This window comes from Scyliorhinus torazame, chromosome 24 (assembly GCF_047496885.1).
Source record: "Scyliorhinus torazame isolate Kashiwa2021f chromosome 24, sScyTor2.1, whole genome shotgun sequence".
Classification (NCBI taxonomy): domain Eukaryota; kingdom Metazoa; phylum Chordata; class Chondrichthyes; order Carcharhiniformes; family Scyliorhinidae; genus Scyliorhinus; species Scyliorhinus torazame.
Genome location: NC_092730.1, coordinates 56,061,729 through 56,082,007, shown reverse-complemented (window position 1 = coordinate 56,082,007; position 20,279 = coordinate 56,061,729). Strand labels below are relative to the sequence as shown.

General features: G+C 45.0%; 4 non-coding genes across 4 annotated transcripts; 2 read left to right on the top strand and 2 right to left on the bottom strand.

Moving 5' to 3' along the window:
* Positions 1–2,103: 2,103 nt before the first annotated feature.
* Positions 2,104–2,185, top strand: trnas-uga (transfer RNA serine (anticodon UGA)). Its single transcript has one exon. It is a non-coding gene; the product is annotated as a tRNA-Ser (tRNA).
* A 4,139-nt stretch (positions 2,186–6,324) lies between these two features.
* On the bottom strand, positions 6,325–6,415 carry trnap-agg (transfer RNA proline (anticodon AGG)). Its single transcript is given in 2 exon segments — positions 6,325–6,360; positions 6,380–6,415. It is a non-coding gene; the product is annotated as a tRNA-Pro (tRNA).
* An 8,349-nt stretch (positions 6,416–14,764) lies between these two features.
* trnak-cuu (transfer RNA lysine (anticodon CUU)) lies at positions 14,765–14,837 on the bottom strand. The gene has a single exon. It is a non-coding gene; the product is annotated as a tRNA-Lys (tRNA).
* A 708-nt stretch (positions 14,838–15,545) lies between these two features.
* On the top strand, positions 15,546–15,627 carry trnas-uga (transfer RNA serine (anticodon UGA)). The gene has a single exon. It is a non-coding gene; the product is annotated as a tRNA-Ser (tRNA).
* The last annotated feature ends 4,652 nt before the right edge of the window (positions 15,628–20,279 follow it).

Sequence of the window (20,279 nt, the reverse complement as noted above, 5' to 3'; positions counted from 1 at the left end):
TTGCAGGAAAATGTAACTGGTCTGTTTAGTAAGTTTGCAGACGACACAAAGGTTGGTGGAATTGTGGATAGCGATGAAGAATGTCAGAGGATACAGCAGGATTTAGATTGTTTGGAGACTTGGACGGAGAGATGGCAGATGAAGTTTAATCCGGACAAATGTGAGGTAATGCATTTTGGAAGGTCTAATGCAGGTAGGGAATATACAGTGAATGGTAGAACCCTCAAGAGTATTGAAAGTCAAAGAGATCTAGGAGTTCAGGTCTACAGGTCATTGAAAGGGGCAACACAGGTGGAGAAGGTAGTCAAGAAGGCATACGGCATGCTTGCCTTCATTGGCCGGGGCATTGAGTATAAGAATTGGCAAGTCATGTTGCAGCTGTATAGAACGTTAGTTAGGCCACACTTGGAGTATAGTGTTCAATTCTGGTCGCCACACTACCAGAAGGATGTGGAGGCTTTAGTGATGGTGCAGAAAAGATTTACCAGAATGTTGCCTGGTGTGGAGGGCATTAGCTATGAGGAGCGGTTGAATAAACTCGGTTTGTTCTCACTGGAACGAAGGAGGTTGAGGGGAGACCTGATAGAGGTCTATAAAATTATGAGGGGCACAGACAGAGTGGATAGTCAGAGGCTTTTCCCCAGTGTCGAGGGGTCAATTACTAGGTTTAAGGTGAGAGGGGCAAGGTTTAGAGTAGATGTACGAGGCAAGTTTTTTACGCAGAGGGTAGCGGGTGCCTGGTACTCGCTCCCGGAGGAGGTGGTGGAAGCAGGGACGATAGTGACATTTAAGGGGCATCTTGACAAATACATGAATAGGATGGGAATAGAGGGATACGGACCCAAGAAGTGTAGAAGACTGTTGTTTAATCGGGCAGCATGGTCGGCACGGGTTTAGAGGGCCGAAGGGCCTGTTCCTGTGCTGTACATTTCTTTGTTCTTTGGTTGTGTCAAATCATTCCCTGTTGTGTCAATGTGTTCCCGGTTGTGGAAATCGATCCGTCTGAAGCAGAACCTTTCTGCGCCATTACGGAGACGAAATTTCAATTCCAGATTTATTTAATCTTGTCACCAAAGGTTAGTTCACACCCCTGGATTCCCAGTCAAGCGACATAACCTTGTGTTTTTGTTATGAACGCAGTTAATTCAGCATGAATATTTTAAGATACGAATATGGAAACGCCCAACATGGGGCTCGAACCCACGACCCTGAAATTAAGAATACCATGCTCGACCGGGATAGCTCGACCTGCTAGCCGGGATGGTGTTGCATTATCTATTAAACCTCTTCTTGCAGAGTAGCGGAGGTGCTCATTCGGAGGGTCAGTGTTGACTCGTTGGGTCGAATGGCCTCCTTCTGCGCTGGACATTTTACGATTCGATGATACAAGGAGGTTGATGCGGTGGAGTCCTTCTGCCATACTGCCCACTCCTGACACCAGGTAGAAATGCTGGTCTCTCAATGACTGGCGACCAAGGTCTTGTAATAAAAAATAATTAAATTAATAATTGAGCAGCCCCTCCTGGCTTGTGCTCTGACCGCGATCCGGGGAGAACTGCTCGAATCCAGACACGTGATCATGTTAGTTGCCTCATCAGGTCATCACGTGACCATTCGGCCTGTACAGGTCTCCTTCTGTGCCGTAATTTCTAGATTCCATCATTTTTATTTTCTTCCAGACTGGGAAGTGTGGTCCTGTTCCATTTGAATTTCTAATATATTTCCAATGTAACTGATGTTGTTACACAAACTATTAAATCAGTGGAATTGTGCGTTTAGGGAGTTGAGATTTTCGAGTCTCTCAAGGCTTCTCTCCAAATCCAATGGCCATTTTCCACGAAGTATCAACCCCTCCTCACATAAACACTATTAGAACATAGAAAATACAGCACAGAATAGGCCCTTCGGCCCACGATGTTGTGCCGAACCTTTTTCCTAGATTAATCATAGATTATACAGTGCAGAAGAAGGCCATTCGGCCCACCGTGTCTGCACCGGCCGACTCTTGGTCGCTTGAATGGAATAACTTCCTGGAGTGATTCCAGGCTGGTTTTAGAATGTATTCCATCGACCAAATAACTAATGAATGACACTTTGAACGCAGCTGCGATGGCTGAGTGGTTAAGGCGTTGGACTTGAAATCCAATGGGGTTTCTCCGCGCAGGTTCGAATCCTGCTCGCAGCGACTGTGTTTCGAAATGTTTGTTCAACTCGCCGCACAAGCCGCTGACTCGAAAATTAATACGTTTTCCGATGGTTTGTAAATAAGCTGTTTGAACGTTAATCAAGTTCAGTCAGTTATTAACATTTTTTTTGGGGGGGGGGGACTGAACGAAATATTCAGATGAATAAGGAACTCACACCCAAAACAGCAATCAGTAAATAATAATATTTCCTGCAACGTTCGGAAGGAGAAGCAGCAACGGCAGCGAATGGAAACGTGGTTTGGTTTCATTCAGGTGAATGTATTTCTGGGTAAAAAGATCGTGGCAGAAATGGAACATTTTAAAAAAATATTTTCTTGTTCTCTTTCCTTTGTCTCTCTATCTGTTTCTTTGTTTCTTTCTCTCTCCCTCACTCATTGTTTTTGTGCTTCTCCGGGGACTGATTGGATACAGCGAAACTCAGCCCCATCTCATTCCAACTCTTTTGGACCAACACGTCCTGGTGATGGACGGTCCTGAATCAGTGGAAGAATCGACAAACTATTCCATTCTTGGCTCTGTGAGAAGTTCCATTCCTGGTTGTGAGGTGGCTCTGAGATAAAGGGATCGAGAGAGAAAGAGGTGACTGCAGTCTGACTCTTACTCTGAAAACCAGTTAGTGCGCCCTTGTACAAAGTGGATGTGTCTGAGAACAGGACGAAAGCAGATCATGGGTCTGTGATTGATTTTATTGAGCAGGACCTTGAAAAGTGATGCAATCTTCTAACCAGTCAGCGCCTGTCTGAGAACTGGCAAGGAAGTAAGGCTGTTATTGAAACGGTTGATCTTGAATTAGTTTAGGCAAACCGATTATTTATGAGGTGTTGGTATATTGTTTTCAGAGACACTGTCATACTTTCTTCAAATATGATTTGTGTTTGTTTTTGTTTTGTTCAATAAGTTGGGGAATCTATTTGGAGCGGGTGCAGTTGGTTAATATCTGTGCCGCTTGCTTGTCCAGCTGCCCGTGCAGCAGCAGCTCCATTCCTGTCGAGATCTGTGGACACAAACAGGATATCCAAACTATTGCGCACTGCTGCCATCTCCTGGTTGAACGCGAGTTGTAGAACACGGTAACGCTGTATTCGTAACACATTTCAATTGGTGCAAAAGAACATTAACATGGTTAAATATTATCATTGTAGTAATCATCTTGAAATCCCCAGATATCTGATTTCTGACTGAGCTGCCCAGCTCTACCCGACCTATGGGAATATGAAAGATTCCCATTACAGCCATATTGGTTACAAGAATATCGAATCCCTGAATTAATACATTCACCCGCTTCATTGTTTGTGTATTCGTTCTATAAATACAGAGGGGGCAACATTGCCCAGGGACAGGTGGTGGTATAGTGGTGACTGTCCCAGAATTTGACCCAGATTCAGTTCCTGCCCATCACAGTGGTGAATTATTTAATTAGATACCGCAGGTCAGGACAGAAAAGGAGTGGACACTCCTCAAATAAAATTCACCAATTGTTTTCATCATCCATGGGTTCCTTATGTAATAACCAGCATCAATTTGTTTTGAGTGGAAACTTAGTTTAAATAAACGAACAATCTTCAACATTAATAACTAAGTTCTCAGTCTGCAACAATAGTAAATAGGTGGGTTAAACGGGTCAAAAATACGAGCCACGCAAAGTTCCGTTGACAAAATGAGCTTAAAACACTCCTAGTGGCTGAATAAATTAATCACTAAGTAAGTTACATAATTAATACCAGTAAAAAGTTATTACTGAAACAGGAAGAAAAGGGCAGCATCAGGGCACAAGGACAAGGTAATGTCTCAGACCAGAGTAAGAGTCCAATGAAATGACACACAGAACATCATAAATATATTACATTATGGCTGAGCGGGAGCCGTGTGACACAGACACTTTCATTCAGGAGCGTTTTAAATTGGAGTGAAATGCACACAAACAACACGAATTTCTTTCTGCTCACTGTGCCAGTTATAGTGATCTGTATTAAACAGCAGGAGCGGGATCCGCAGTCTTCACCTTGTTTTAAAATAATTTAGAGTACCCAATTAATTTTTCCCAATTAAGGGGCAATTTAGCGTGGCCAATCCACCTAGCTTGCACATCTTTGGATTCTGGGGGCGAAACCCACGCAAACACGGGAGAATGTGCAAACTTCACACGGACAGTGACCCAGAGCCGGGATCGTATCTGGTACCTCGGCGCCGTGAGGCAGTAGTGCTGACCACTGTGCCGCCATGCTGCCCTCGCAGTTTCGTTGTTGAAATAAAATCAAAAGAAACAATTTTTGTCCCTTGCTTTTCGTACTGGGATCATTGGGTAAATTGGGTTATTTTTGGTTTGTTGGCCTCCACTGCGAACAGAATAAAACACATACGGGACCAGTCTTTGCCGTTGCTGAGTAAGCACTGTGCAATGGTCACTATGAACGATTCTGTCATGAAGCTGCTCCTCAAGTATTCTCTTTCTCAATCTGCTGAAGGCTGAGCTGACACATTGGAGGTGAGGGCGAATCCTGTCTGATGGATCTGCCTTTTTCCAGTGGTGGCTTCCGGTCATGGAAAACGGTCCACATTTTCCACGATCTCGCCATTTTATTCTGTGTGCCATTTCTATGTGAGTGTTGACAACATAATTCAGCTCTTGGTATTCACCATGATTCAGGGACAGCACGGTAGAATATTGGTTAGCACTGTGGCTTCACAGCGCCGGGTCTCATGTTCGATTCCCACTTGGATCACTGTCTGTGTTCTCCCTGTGTCTGTGTGTGTTCCCTCCGGGTCTCCGGTTTCCTACCACACTCCAAAGATGTGCAGTTTAGGTGGATTGGCCATGCTAAATTACCCTTAGGTTAGATGGGGTTGCTGGGATACGGGGAAAGGGTGGACGCGTGGGCTTCAGTGGGGTGCTATTTGAAGAGCCTGTGCAGATTCCATGGTACGAATGGCCACCTCTGCACTGTAAATTCTATGATTCTATATTCCCTTAAAAAATGCATCATGAATGAATGAATGAAAATCGCTTATTGTCACAAGTAGGCTTCAAATTTAGTTACTGTGAAAAGCCCCTAGTCGCTACATTCCTGCGCCTGTTCGGGGAGGCTGGTACGGGAATTGAACCGTGCTGCCTTGGTCTGCTTTAAAAGCCAGCGATTTACCCCAGTGTGCTAAACCAGCCCTTGTCTGGTTTCTAGTCTAAACCAGTCATCTCACACGTCTCCAGACTGAAAATCATCTTTCGTCGTTTGAAGTTCTAGGCTGTCCACGTATCAGTTCAGAACATTTCCAAGTTTGTACCATCATCAAACTTTGAAACTGTTCCCTCTACACCATGATCTAGCACATTGTTATATACCAGGGAAAGCAAATATTCCAGTAGGAACCCATGTCGAACACTACAAACCTTCTTCCAGTCCGAAAACTCTCCAATGGCCATTATATTCTGTTTGTGATTATTCAACCACATTTATATCCATATTGCTACTGTCCCTTTTATTCCAGGAGCTACACATTTCGCTAATTCTGTGCAGTTTTGGTTTCCTTATTTAGGTAAATACGGTTCAGAGGAGGTTTCCTCGATTGGTCCAGGAATGAGCGGGTTTTCTAATGAGGAAAGGTTAGACAGACTGCACTTGTTTCCAATGGAGATGTAAGAGTGACAGTTGATTTGATTGAAGTACATCAGATCTTGAATGGTCTTGGCAAGGTGGACGTGGAAAGGATGTCACTGCTTGAGGTTAACTACTGGGCAGTTAAAAACAAGGATGTCGCCCTTTTCGGACGGAGATGAGGAAATTTCTCACTCCCAGAGTTGTGCGACTTTGGAACTCTGCCTCAGAAGGCGGCGGAAGCGGGACATTGATTATTTTTAAGGCGGAGATTCAGCAAATAAATCAAAGGTTTATTGGGGTTACATACAAACATTGCATTCAGCCAACTACCTGGATGCGCAAGCGTTCGTTTGTTTTTCTTGATATCTGAGGATAAATTCAGAGTCCTCCACCATGGTGAAACGGTCTTTAAATGTCGCGTTCGTTTCTTCGCGTGTTCTGTATTGACACATTCTCTGGAGCTCAAACTTACTCCCGATTTCAGTCAATGACAACACATGGATCGCACTGATTAAACATAAACAGGGCTCGTCCGGGATTTGAACCCGGGACCTCTCGCATTTTACCGTTAACGGAAATCCCTAAGCGAGAATCATACCCCTAGACCAACGAGCCAACCGACAAGCAAACGTCACTCAAACCAACTTATCATTGCGTGCCGAAGCCTATCGTATCAGCTCAATGCGCTTTTTAATTCCTGTTCAATTTTGTTTCGTTGTTGAAATAAAATCAAAAGAAACAATTTTGGTCCCTTGCTTTTCGTACTGGGATCATTGGGTAAATTGGGTTATTTTTGGTTTGTTGGCCTCCACTGCGAACAGAATAAAACACATACGGGACCAGTCTTTGCCGTTGCTGAGTAAGCACTGTGCAATGGTCACTCCGAACGATTCTGTCATGAAGCTGCTCTTCAAGTATTCTCTTTCTCAATCTGCTGAAGGCTGAGCTGACACATTGGAGGTGAGGGCGAATCCTATCTGCTGGATCTGCTTTTTTCCAGTGGTGGCTTCCGGTCATGGAAAACGGTCCACATTTTCCACGATCTCGCCATTTTATTCTGTGTGCCATTTCTATGTGAGTGTTGACAACATAATTCAGCTCTTGGTATTCACCATGATTCAGTCAGTGGTGGTCTGTGAAAAGTAGGAGTCAGTCTGTGGAGCTCTGTCTCCCATAGTCTTGACGTTCAGAGTGACCATTACACAGTCCTTGTGGCGACAAGGTCCCATTTGCACATTGAGGATTCGCACCATCCGGTTACTTGACACTACCACCCTGCTACGTGCGATCAATTTTGAAATACAATTGCTGCATATTTCAGTCCCTGACACTATATGGCAGAGTCAGATTCATTCCATATTTGTAATATACCAATCATTCTTCGGCTTGTTACAGATCTTCTGCAACAATCTGTCTTTGGGATTCAGTTAAATCGCTTTGCGAGAGTCTCTGGGACTGTATGAGAGTCTGTCATTCATTTAATATCTTTCATACTCTGAAAATCTGTGTGAAGGTGGAACTAAATCTGTAATGATCAATCTCTAATATTGTTATTGAGTGGATAAAATCATTATGTTGTTTGCCAGTTTCCGTTAAAACGTCTGCATATCAGAATCATGACAAGACTTTCAGTGGCAGTGGGCATGCGCGTGTGTTGGGGGAGGTGCATATAGACATTTGGGTGGTGACTGAATCTTTATCTGTCAGTCCCTGCTGTGCACAGTAACAAGTCTGACAACACCAGGTTAAAGTCCAACAGGTGTGTTTCAAACACTAGCTTTCGGAGCACTGCTCGTTACTCAGGTGAATGAAGAGGTATGTTTCGGAAACATATATATAGGCAAAGTCAAAAATGCAAGACAATGCTTTGAATGCCAGCATTTGCAGGTAATTAAGTCTTTACAGATCCAGAGATTAAATGAAAATCGCTTATTGTCACAAGTAGGTTTCAAATTAAGTTACCGTGAAAAGCCACATTCCGTCGCCTGTTCGGGGAGGCTGATCCAGGAATTGAGCCGTGCTTCTGATCGGACTCGGTCGGCTTTTAAAGCCAGCGATTCAGCCCTGTGCTAAACCAGATAGGGCTAACCCCAGGTTAAAGGGGTGTGAATTGACTCACACCAGGACAGTTGGTAGGATTTCGCAAGCCCAGGCCAGGTGGTGGGGGATAAATGTAATGCGACATGAATCCAAGGTCCCGGTTGAGGCCGTACTCATGTATGCGGAACTTGGCTAGAAGTTTCTGTTCGGCGATTTTCCTTGTCGCGCGTCCTGAAGGCCGCCTTGCAGAACGCTTACCCGGAGATCAGAGGCTCAATGCCCTTGACTGCTGAATTGTTCTCCTACGTGTTCTCTCGTGTGACATGTGAATATTCGATTCATTCTCTATCTGCAGTCTCTATTGCTTTGTGTGGCACAGGTCTCCCTCGGCCAACGAGCCAGCCGCTGATTTGATCTCACTTAAAGCAACTTTTAATTGCATCCAAAGCCCATCAGTTTCCCCACACAATTATAAATCAGAAATATGAATGAACAATGTGACATTTATCTCTCTGTTCTGGAGCTGACCAGAAGCAGTGATGTCAGTTTGCACCACTCGCCAAGTCGGCCTGTGGATGCGCCTCGCCAATGACGTGGGTAATGTAATTCTGCCAGCCAGTGGGTTCAGTAGGCATTTTAGGAGAAATTCGAAGCCATCATGACTTCATCAGTGGCTCATGGTTAAGGTGTGAGTGATGTTAATCGTGATGTGATCAAATGAGTGTCTGTTTCAGTCTTTCCGCAGGGAGTTTTCATACTGAGGAGAAACATGTTGGACATGGTCTGGGAATGTTTCACTCCGGTCCATTCCCAACATATCCTGCCCTGATGGGATGGGCTTTTCCTTCCAATCGTTGCAGAACACTTTTCTAATATTGATTAATATTGGTTAATTATCATTTCTCAAGTATTGTTTCATATGTTTAGAGTAGTTTATATAAAAATACTAATTACCAGACGTGATAAAGTTTTACTTTCATTCCCGAAAAAGCCAAATTGGATGAAAACCATCAAAGAGCCCCGATCATTTGTGTGGTCAGTGGTGTGTTTATGGAGTACGAAATGGTTTTCAGAGTAAGAGTCAGACTCGTTCTCTCTCGATCCCTTTATCCCAGAGCCACCTCACAACCAGGAATGGAACTTCGTACAGAGCAAGAATGGAATAGTTTGTCGATTCTTCCACTGATTCACGATCGTCCATCACCAGGACGTATTCGTCCAGAAGAGTTGGGATGAGATGGGGCTGAGTTTCGCTGTGTATCCAATCAGTCCCCGGAGAAGCACAAAAACAGTGAGTGAGGGAGAGAGAAGGAAACAAAGAAACAGATAGAGAGACAACGGAAAGAGAACAAGGAAATATTTTAAAAACATGTTCCATTTCTGCCACGATATTTTTACCCAGAAATACATTCAGCTGAATGAAACCAAACCACGTTTCCATTCGCTGCCGTTGCTGCTTCTCCTTCCAAACGTTGCAGGAACCGTTATTATTTATTGATTGTTGCTTTGAGTGTGATCTCCTTATTTATCTGTATGTTTCGTTTAGTTTCCAAAAAGGACGTTTTTCCAAAAAACTGCGTTCGATAAATGTTCATACCGTTAACAGACAACCAACCGAAATTCCGATTCATTGTCGAGCCGGCAGCTTCCCGGGGGAGTTGAACAAACATTTCGAATCACAGTCGAATCTGCGGGGGGGTGGGGGGGGGGGGGGACCCTATTGGATTTGAAGTCCAATGCCTTGACCATTCGGCCATCACAGCTGCATCATTCAACAGTAATTTGGTCGATAGAATACATTCTAAAACCAGCCTGGAATCACACAAGGAAGTCATTGCATTCAAGCGATCAAAGGCCCCGGGATTTATGTGAGGAGGGCTTGAATCTTGTGGAAAATAACCATTCGATTTGGAGAGAAGCCTTCAGATATTCGAAAATCTGAGTTCCATAAACGCACAATTCCACTGATTAAATAGTTTGTGCAACAACATCAGTTACATTGGAAAAATATTAGAAATTCATGTTTCTTCTCAAATGCAGAAGCACTAAACTTCCCAGTCTGGAAGAAAATTAAAATGATGAATCTAGAAATGTGAGCACAGAGGGAGACCAGTGCAGACCGAATGGTCACGGGATGACTCAACTAAATGATCACGTGTCTGGATTCCGGCAATTCTCCCCGGATCGCGGTCAAGCACAAGCCAGGAGGAGCAGCTCAATTATGAAATCAATTATTTTTTATTACAACACCTTGGTTGCCAGTCATTCAGAGACGAGCATTTCTATATGGTGTCAGGAGTGGACATTATAGCAGAAGCATTTGAGCGCATCAACCTCCTTGCATCATAGAATCGTAGATGTCCATGCTAAGTTGCCCCTTAGTGTTCAAAATGTTGGGTGGTGTTACAGGGATGTGGTGGGGACATAGGGGCTCTTTCAGAATATCGTTGCAGAATCCATTGGCAGAATGGCCTCCTTTTACATTTTAATGATTTCATGATAATCCTCATGTACACTTTCCCGGCTTTTTATCTCTAGATTTCATGATGAACCTTTAAAACCAACATTCCAACCAAGCCTCAGGTAGCAGTAACTCCTCAATGGTCGTTAATGTCCCGGCTGTCAATCATTTGGTCAGTCTTGAGTGAAGTCACATCCTGGAAATGTCATACATTGATCCAGTTCTAAAGTAAATTAAGTCGCTCTAGTCCCTGATGACCACAGGCTCTTTGAGGGTAAGATCTCACTGGTGGTGATTTAACCTGAGGATCACCATACCTCAGTCGAGGAGCAATAATAGTAATAATACTAATAATCTCTTATTGTCACAAGTAGGCTTCAATGAAGTTACTGTGAAAAGCCCCGAGTCGCCACATTCCAGCGCCGGTTCGGGGAGGCTGGAACGGGAATTGTGAGATGGCGGGGTTTTTATGTTTCAGGTCTTGTATAACCGTGTGATCTGAATCTAATTAATTTGGTTTTCCTTCTGCTAATCTTGTCTCACAGTGAGGCAAACCTCACTGATTGGATAGACGAGTGATCGTTCTTCAGTCTTGTCATTGTCGGACCCGCTGAATATGGAGGCATATCCTGTGTGGCAGGATTTAGCTCCAACTCAAGCTATAAGTTTGTGGATGATACCACTGCGGTAGATCGTATCGCAAACAATGACGAATCAGATACAGAAGGTAGATAAATCACATGGTTGCATAGTGCACTGTCATGTGAGTGTACCTTTAAGACATGGATGTTTAAGCAATGTACATTTAACAAAACAGTGATGTCAGAGAGTGGGTGGAACTGGGCTTTAGGTCAGCCATTTTGCAGGTTTTTAGTTTCAGTTCAAAAAGCACTTAGTGTGTGCCTGTGTGTTTCCAGAGAGCTGCAAGTTTGAAAAGTGATTGGGAGTGTATTCGTTTGCAGGGGATGTTAAGTTGAGTTCATGGAATAAACAGTGTTTTCTGTTTAAAAACCCACGTGACCATAATTGTAATCCCACACCTAGGGAAAAAGCCATGTGCCAGGAAAAGCAACACATCCATTAAAGGGAGAGATTAGTTGAACTCTCTGATACATTTTGGGGTTCTGAAAACGCCTCGCCCATAACAGTACCTAAAACAGCCTGTCTCTAAATGTCGGAAAGACCAAGGAACTGATCATCGACGCCATGAAGCGTTGCACAACACACACACCCGTCTGCATCAATGGGTGCGAAGTGGAGATGGTCGATAGCTTTACATCTCTGAGGGTCACCATCATCAACAGTCTGTCCTGGTCCACTCACGCTAATGCAACAATCTAGAAAGCCCAACATCGTTTGTACCTCCTAAGGAAGGAAAATAAAATCGTCATGTCTGCATCGACTCTCACAAACGTCTACAGATGCGCCATAGAGAGCATCCTATCGGGCTGCATCACAGCTTGGGATCGCAACTGCTCGGCCCAAGGTCGCAAGAAACTGCAATGTGGTGAACTCAGCTCAACCCATCACACAAGCTTGCCACCCGCACAGTGATTCTGTCTACAACTCCCGCTGCCCCAGGACAGCAGACAACATTATCAGAGACCCGCCCACCCAGGCTTTGACTTTTTACAGACCATTCCATCAGGTGGAAGGCACTGAAGTCTGAAGACCCGCACATCCAGACATAGGAACAGCTTCTTCCCCACAGCTACTAGACTCCTCAACAACTCTCCCTCGGACTGATCTGTTCCCTGTAAGAACACTATTCACGACGCCCTATGCTGCTGTTGGTCATGGATTTACTTTGTTTGTCCACTTGTTCCGCACTGTAACCAATCACTGTTTGTCGATGCACCATTTGTCAATGCACTGCGTCGATTATTCTTTTTTTGCCCACTATGTATGTAATGTGTATGTTCCTTGGAAGCAGAAAAATACTTTTCACTGTACATGTGACAATAAGTCAAATCAAAGTGGTTCCTCTCTCACTACCCGATCAATTCATCTCAATCAGACCAAGACTGAATTTTGAATTCTCGCTTTTCCAACACAGCTCGATGCAATCCGGCCTCACAACCTGGAATGGATTTGCACGTCAGTGATTGCAGATCCATCATCGAAAAATGAGTCCCACTTCCGAGAAAAAAGCGTATGAAAAATCGACGATAATGGGATTCGAACGGCGTTATAGAACGCAATGGACTAGCAGTCCATCGCCTTAACCACTCGGTCAGCTCAGCACACAAGTGTATGCGTCAAAAAGACTTAATTCGTTTTGCATTCGTGAACTGATGGACAATATCCGCCTCTTTGTCTTCAGCCCCGTGTTCAATGTTGGAAATGCAGTTTTTTTCAGTAAAATGAATTCCCATCACATTCAGGGACTTTTATGAATGGACTGATGTGAAACACTTCAATATTATTTCCAAGATGTTTCCACACAGTGTGAAACGCCCCCGCTGAAAGACTGGATTCAACCAGCATTTGACAGCAAAAACAAACGCTCCCGGCTTCACAGAGGAATCCGTCGATCATCGGAACACACACTTCACGATGGACATTTTCTGATCATTCAGTTACAGGTTTCTACTCCTGCCTGGCTTCATTCCCCAGGAAATAGGGATTATATTCTTTCAGCGAGTCATGAAAGTATACTTGGAGCAGATTAAAGATAAATTATTGTGGTACGATGAAACTATTCCTGGTTGAAAGGTAAACTTTCCAGAAAGTGCTTCAATATTCAGCGGGTCCGTCCATGACAAGACTGAGGAACGATCACTCGTCTATCCAATCGGTGAGGTGTACCTCAGCGTGAGACAATATTAACAGAGTGAGAACCAGGTTAATTAGATTCAGATCACACGGTTACAATAGAACTGAATCAGGAAAACCCCGCCTTCGCAGCCTTGCCACTCGCCTGAGGTATCGTGATCCTCAGGTTAAATCACCATCAGTCAGATCTCACCGTCAACGGGGAAAGCAGCCTATGGTCATCAGGGACTAAAGCGACTTAATTTACTTTAGAACTGGGTCAATGTATGATGTTTCCAGGATGTGACTTCCCTCAGACTGATCAAATGATTGACAGACGGAAAATTTACGACCATTGAGGAGTTACTGGTACCTGAGGCTTGGTTGGAGTATTGGTTTTAAAGGTTAATCATGAAATCTAGAGATGAATAGCCGGGAAAGTGGGCATGAGGATTATCATGAAATCATTAAAATGTAAAAGGTGGCCATTCGGCCCATCGACTCCGCACCGACCCTCTGAAACAGTCCCTATGCCCCAACCACATCCCTGTAACGCACTACCCAACTTTATAAACACAAAGGGGCAATTTAGCATGGACATTCCACCTAACCCACGCACATTTGGACGTGCGAGGAAATCGAAGCACCCGGAGGAAACCCATACAGACACAGAGAAAAAGTGCAACAAGTACAGTCAGTGACCAAAGGCTGGAATTGAACCCGGATCGCGGGCGCTGTGAGGTAGCCACTGTGACAACGTGCCACCATACCAGATCATAACACGTCATATCATATCAGATCAATCATGATCTCATTGAAATACAGAGCACATTCGATGGGCTGAATGGTCTACTTGTGCTCCTACGTCTTATACCCTGATAATGTGTAAATGTGTTCCGGTTTTTGTGTAACTCTTGTTAAAACAACACAGACACCGTATGCCGACTGCATCTGATTATCTGGCGCAGCGAAGGTGATTGTGGAATACATGTCGTACCCATCAAACTCTGCTACTCACCTGACTGAGATTTGTTCTGTATCTGTAAATCACAGGTAGTATTCGCGAGTGGAGGGAACACTCTGCACCTCAGTCTCTGGGACAGGTTGTGAGAGCAGGATGCCTTTATTATGAGTCAATGTCTGGTACTTTATGTGAGGGTGGGTTTCAGTCTCTATCAGACATTGGTACTGAATGTCAGTGTGGAAATCTTTCTGTATCTATCAATCACAATTACTGTTTGGGAAAAGCGAGATTAATACATAACATCAGCGCTGCTGTAACAGACAGAGAAAGAAACACAAAAAAGCAGTAAGAGACTATCAGGACACACACAATGACACAGAAAAGGTGCCGAGATGGAGAAACTTGTTATTTAGGGAAGTGTGTTTTCTGCTGCACACAGAGAGGCCCTGTTTGTAAATGTATATCCTGCTGTGTAACTGTGCTCTCTAACTATTCTCTCTGCCGTGGAACCGTGACACTGCCGGTGACAGATCTTCACTGTCGTTGCGTCAATGTGTTCCCAGTTGTGGAAATAAGATCCGTCGGAAGCAGAACCTTTCTGCGCCGTTAATGAGACGGCGTTTTCTCACGTTAATTTTCGTTTTGTTCGTTTCGACCCTCTGGATTCCCAGTCAAGGGTCATAACCTTATTCCTGTTATGAAGACAGTCATTCAGCACCAATGTTTTCGGATAATAACAAGGAAGCGCCCAACGTGGGGCTCGAACCCACGACCCTAGGATTAAGAGTCCCATGCTCTACCGACTGAGCTAGCCGGGCTGCTGGTGCAGAATCAATTAAACCTCTTCTTGAAGAGAGTTGCTGCGGTTCTCATTCGGAGGGTCAGTGCTGACTTGTTGGGCCGAATGGCCTACTTCTGAGCTGGATATTCTACGATTCTGTGATACAAGCATGTTGATGCGGTGAAGTCCTTCTGCCATACTGCCCACTCCTGACACCATGTAGAAATACTGGTCTCTCAATGACTGGCGACCAAGGACATGTAATAAAAAATAACTGACTTAATAATTGAGCAGGTCCTCCTGGCTTGTGCTCTGACCGCGATCCGGGGAACTGCCGGAATCCCGACAGTGATAATTTTAGTTGCGTCATCAGGTCATCAGGTGACCGTTCGGCCAGCACAGGTCTCCTTCTGTGCTGTAATTTCCAGATTTCATCATTTAAATGTTCTTCCAGACTGTAAACTGTGTACCTGCTCCATTTGAATTTCTAATATATTTCCAATGTAACTGACGTTGTTCCACAATCTATTCAATCGATGGAATTGTGCGTTTAGGGAGCTGAGGTGTTCGAGTCTCTCAAGGCTTCTCTCCAAATCCAATGGTCATTTCCCACGAAGATTCAATATCACATAAACACCGGGGCCCCGTTGATCGTTTGAATGCAATAACTTCCTGGAGTGATTCCAGGCTGGTTTTAGAATGTATTCTATCGACCAAATTACTAATGAATGACGCACTAGACGCAGCTGCGATAGCCGAGTGGTTAAGGCGTTGGACTTGAAATCCAATGGGGTCTCCCCGCGCAGGCTCGAGCCCTGCTCGCAGCGACTGTGATTCGAAATATTTGCTGAACTCCCCGCGCAAGCCGCTGACTCGAGAATGAATCGAAATGAACGGTTTGAACCTATATCGAGTTCAGTCAGATATTTACCATTTCTTTTGGTAACTGAACGATATATAAAGAAGCTCACACTCAAAACAACAATCAATAAATAATAACGTCTCCTGCAACGTTTGGAAGGAGAAGCAGCAACGACAGCGAATGGAAACGTGGTTTGGTTTCATTCAGGTGAACGGATTTCTGGGTAAAAAGATCGTGGTAGCCACCAAACCCACTGTGTTCAGCGACTTCTCCCTGTCTGCTCTGCCTCAGAGCCCCACTGTCCCTATTCCCTCGTTCTCCCTCAATGCTCTCACCTTCTGACATATTGCTCCCGTGCCCACCCCCCTGCCATACTAGTTTAAACCCTCCCGTGTGACACTAGCAAACCTCGCGTCCAGGATATTTATGCCTCTCCAGTTTAGATGCAACCCGTCCTTCTTATATAGGTCACACCTGCCCCGGAAGAGCTCCCAGTGGGTCAGATAACGGAAACCCTCCCTCCTACACCAGCTGTTTAGCCACGTGTTTAGCTGCTCTATCTTCCTATTTCTAGCCTCACTCGCACGTGGCACAGGGAGTAATCCCGAGATTACAATGCTAGAGGTGCTGTCTTTTAACTTTCTGCCTAGCTCCCTGAACTCCTGCTGCAGGACCTCATGCCCCTTCCTGCCTATGTCGTTAGTACCAATATGTACAACGACCTCTGCCTGTTTGCCCTCCCCCTTCAGGATGCCCTCTACCCATTCGGAGACATCCTGGACCCTGGCACCAGGGAGGCAACATACCATCCTGGAGTATCTTTCACGTCCACAGAAGCGCCTATCTGTGCCCCTGACTATAGAGTCCCCTATTACTATTGCTCTTCTGCGCTTTGACCCTCCCTTCTGAACATCAGAGCCAGCCGTGGTGCCACTGCTCTGGCTGCTGCTGTTTTTCCCTGATAGGATACACCCCCTCCCCCGACAGTATCCAAAGGGGTATACCTGTTCGAGACGGGGACAACCACAGGGGATTCCTGCACTGACTGCCTGCCCTTTCTGGTGGTCACCCATTTCTCTGCCTGCACCTTGGGTGTGACCACATTTATATAACTGCGATCTATGACGCTTTCCGCCACCTGCATGCTCCTAAGTGCATCCAATTGCTTCTCCAACCGAACCAGGCGGTCTGTGAGGAGCTCCAGTTGGGTGCACATTCTGCAGATGAAGCCATCTGGGACGCTGGAAGCCTCCCGGACCTGCCACATCTCACAGTCAGAGCATTGCACCCCTCTAACTGACATTGCGTCAATTAATTAAAATTAAACGTTTTTTTTTTAAATTATTATTTTTATTTTTTTAAAGTTACTGTTAACTATCTGTTTCCTAGCACTAGATTTCTAATATAAATGCGAAAGCTAAATATAGTACTCTCCGATCTCTGGCTTAGATACCTCTCTAAATTATAATTCAGTAATTATGTTTAATTAGTTACCAATGCTTAATTTTTTTAATTCAGTGTAGATTCCCAACCAGCCACTCAGGTCACAGCTTTTCTGTGATGTCACTTCAGTTCCCCCCCCGACACGCACAGTTTGAAAAAGGTATAAAAGTAAAAATGAGTAAAAATCACTTACTTACCTTCTTACCTTCTGAGTGTCTTAGATGTTCTCAGGTTCTCTCCCTGACAGAGACTGCTCCTCCTCCTCCGAACGGCCCCTGAAACAAGGGCGCGATCTTTCAAAATCTCGGTAGTCGGATACACCTCAACCCATCTGCTGAACACATCCACAATAACCAAAACATATTTAAAACGTTGACAACATTCACACCTTTCCAACTCAATGTAATCCATTTGGAGCGTCTCAAATGGACCACTGGGCAATGTGGCTTGCCTCATACCACAAGGGACACCTTTGCCGGTGTTATATTGCTGACAAATCAAACACCGATTACTGATACTCTGGGCCAACCCCTGCATTTTAGGGTGCCACCAAGTGTCCAGCAACAAATCACTAGTCCCCCGAGCCCCACAATGAGTTGTAAGGTGTGCACATTCGATGACCCACAAAGCCAGTACCTCAGACATACAAGTCAGATGTGCTGGCGTGGTCCATAAAGAATAAACAGAATCATATGTACAACCTAACCGTTTCCACATTTGTTTATCACTCTCAGGAGCGTCCTGCTGTAACCTTCTGACGTCTTGGATGGTTGGCACTGGCTTGTCAGAAGCAGATCTATTTAAAGCAGATCGTTTTGTCTGACTTAGCATTTTAGGCACCACTGAATTTGAGGGCTGTCCGCGCTGCACAATCTGCTTGTTCATTACCAACGTCAACTGGGGTCTTACCGTTTGTATGGGCAGCGCATTTAATGACGGAAATCTGCGCAGACATAAGGAGGTCCCGCAGTAGGTCATTAACTAAACCCCGGCGGGATCTTTTCCGTGCCGGCCGAGGTAAGGAATCCCCTATTCTTCCAGAGCTGTGGGTTAGCTGAAGTCGAGTGTTAATCGTTTCAGAGACCTCAAAATATTTTATGGAAGTGCCGTCTGGCATGGCTTGAAGTGCGTACTCTGTTAGATCTGAATGATCCACTGCCCACCTTACCATAGGCCCCAGATCCTTGGCATGGTACTGGTCATGGACCTGACGTGTAATATGAGGGCCGACAGAAGCTGACTGTGCCCATAAATGTGGTGGTATTGTAACAAAATCGGCTGTACCTTCTTTTCCCGTGACTGTGGCTGTAATCTTTACTGGTCATTCGGTCCCAATTAACGTCCGGTATTTGTCCTCCAACTCTCTGTTCTGTCCGGTTCTGGCATAGGCCAGGGTAACGTGGAGCAGTGAATGCTCAATGTCTAACGTCCACCACTAGGGTATGATGGAAATATAGCAATGTTGTCTCATCCTCCATGATTGAACCGTTACCCCTTCGTCTCTGCACTGTAGCTGGAAGATACACAGTAAATCACGGGCCAACAAGTTACAGTCGAATCCAGTAGTCACCACAAACTGATGATCTGTAGACCTATTCTCATAAATGACTGTCACAGGTTCAGAAATAGGATACTCACACACGTGTCCTTGGGGCCCCGCCAAATGCTGGATGTGGTCGGATAGTGGTAGTCGAAGTTCTGATTGCACCGAAGACATGGCTGCTCCAGTGTCGATTACAAATGGGTAATGTTGATCTCCTGTCTGCAGAGAGATAATAGGTTCACTGTCCGATTGGAGATTACTTATGACTAAATTAGCTAGTCAATCTTGTGTTGGGAAAGGGTTTGTCTGGGAGAAGTCGGTCTATAAGACCATAAGACATAGGAGTGGAAGTAAGGCCATTCGGCCCATCGAGTCCACTCCACCATTCAATCATGGCTGATTACAACTCCATTTACCCGCTCTCTCTCCATAGCCCCTAATTCCTTGAGAAATCAAGAATTTATCAACGTCCCGGCCTCCACCGCCCTCTGTGGCAATGAATTCCACAGACCCACCACTCTCTGGCTGAAGAAATTTCTCCTCATCTCTGTTCTAAAGTGACTCCCTTTTATTCTAAGGCTGTGCCCCCGGGCCCTAGTCTCCCCTGCTAATGGAAACAACTTCCCTACATCCACCCTATCTAAGCCATTCATTATCTTGTACGTTTCTATTAGATCTCCCCTCAACCTCCTAAACTCCAATGAAGAAAATCCCAGGATCCTCAGACGTTCACCGTATGTTAGGCCTACCATTCCTGGGATCATCCGTGTGAATCTCCACTGGACCCGCTCCAGTGCCAGTATGTCCTTCCTGAGGTGTGGGGCCCAAAATTGCTCACAGTATTCTAAATGGGGCCTAACTAATGCTTTATAAAGCTTCAGAAGTACATCCCTGCTTTTATATTCCAAGCCTCTTGAGATGAATGACAACATTGCATTTGCTTTCTTAATTACGGACTCAACCTGCAAGTTTACCTTTACAGAATCCTGGACTAGGACTCCCAAGTCCCTTTGCACTTCAGCATTATGAATTTTGTCACCGTTTAGAAAATAGTCCACGCCTCTATTCGTTTTTCCAAAGTGCAAGACCTCGCACTTGCCCACATTGAATTTCATCAGCCATTTCTTGGACCACTCTCCTAAACTGTCTAAATCTTTCTGCAGCCTCCCCACCTCCTCCAGACTACCTGCCCCTCCACCTATCTTTGTATCACCGGCAAACTTAGCCAGAATGCCCCCAGTCCCGTCATCTAGATCGTTAATATATAAAGAGAACAGCTGAGGCCCCAACACTGAACCCTGCGGGACACCGGTTGCCATTCCGAAAAAGAACCTTTCATCCCAACTCTCTGCCTTCTGCCAGACAGCCAATCGTCAATCCATGATAGTACTTTGCCTCGAATACCATGGGCCCTTATTTTACTCAGCAGTCTCCCGTGAGGCACCTTATCAAACGCCTTTTGGAAGTCAAGATAGATAACATCCATTGGCTCTCCTTGGTCTAACCTATTTGTTATCTCTTCAAAGAACTCTAACAGGTTTGTCAGGCACGAACTGCCCTTCCTAAATCCATGCTGAATTGTCCTAATCCGACCCTGCACTTCCAAGAATTTAGAGATCTCATGCTTAACA